Below are 1347 nucleotides of genomic sequence, written 5' to 3'. Positions count from 1 at the left end.
CTCTTGTCTCTGGTTTCTGATTCTGCTAATTCCATATGGTGCCTATTTTCCATAATGATAAAAGTCTGTGAAAGTATTTTGATTGACATTTCTAAGTGGCCCCAATACCAATGACACATGGTCCATGTTTTAATGGGTGCTATAAGATTGTTCATTGTTTTATCTGAAAGACTGATTTTGGTGATAACTCATATACTTCTGCACATGCATGCTCCCCTAGACATAAAACCTACTGTAGTCAGAACATGGATAACTTAAAGGTGTACTGGAGAATAATTCAACATGCAGCCTTCTTTATGAATTTTGATGTATTCAACATAAAGGCTTTGAAAATAGATTTTAGCTAAGCGTCCTTCAATAACCGAGAAGTCCGTTTCTATCCAAAAATCCTTATCAGAACAATGCACTGAATCTGCAAAAGACAGAAACTATCCTTGCAGGAATGGATGAGTAAATTAAATACTGGTGCTTGCATACATGCTCCCCTCTCCACTTTTATCCCTTCAAGTGTCCAAGTCAAGTTCTGAATAAAAGCTTTAGATTTATTCCTTTGAAAAGGTGTGTGTTAATATTGCACTCTTTAAGAAAGCAAGTACTTCCAATAATTTGTTTAAAGCACTTGTCAAAGATATTTGTGTGGATTTTAAAGCCTCTCAGAATTTCATTTCACATGTGGAAAAATCATGTCAATATTGAAGTTTAAAATGGAAATAAACTTTCTGTAATTTCTTAATACTTTTGATTCAAATGACAAAAGGATTTTTTTTAAAGGTAGTAATGGAAGGATGACTTCCAAAGCACATTATTTGGTGGCTTTTCTGAATTAATAAAGAAATTGAACCCAACATTTAGGTGAGAAGTATGGAAGTCTTTTTTGAAGCTACAGAAAGGGATTGATTGCAGTTAATGCCTCAAAAGACAATGTTGCGAAATATTATGTTAGAAGTACCAATAATTATGGCCGGATTTGAACACTCCTGGTCTAATTGTATGTTTTGATAACTTCCTAAGTCAATGTTTCTCAACTCCCAGAATCCCCATATTTATGACAGTTGCAGCAATCCGGGGTCATGTGATTGCCATTTGCAACCTTCCCAGCTGGCTTCTGACAAGCAGTCAGTGGGAGAAGCAGAATTTGTTTAACGACCACATGATTCACTTAACAATTGCCACAATTTGCTTAATAACTGACAAAAAGGTGATAAAATTGGATGTGGCTCACTTAACTGCCTTGCTTAGCGATGGAAATTCTGGTCTCAATTGTAGTGATAAGTCAATGGTTACCTATAATTTGCTTTACATGAAGCTGATTTTAAGGACTACTTGCAAACTTTAGTTAGGACAAAG

The sequence above is a fragment of the Notechis scutatus genome, chromosome 2 (genome assembly GCF_049901735.1).
Source record: "Notechis scutatus isolate UNSWTSFEM ecotype Mainland chromosome 2, rNotScu1.2, whole genome shotgun sequence".
NCBI classification, from domain to species: Eukaryota; Metazoa; Chordata; class Lepidosauria; order Squamata; family Elapidae; genus Notechis; species Notechis scutatus.
This window is presented reverse-complemented; position numbering follows the sequence as displayed.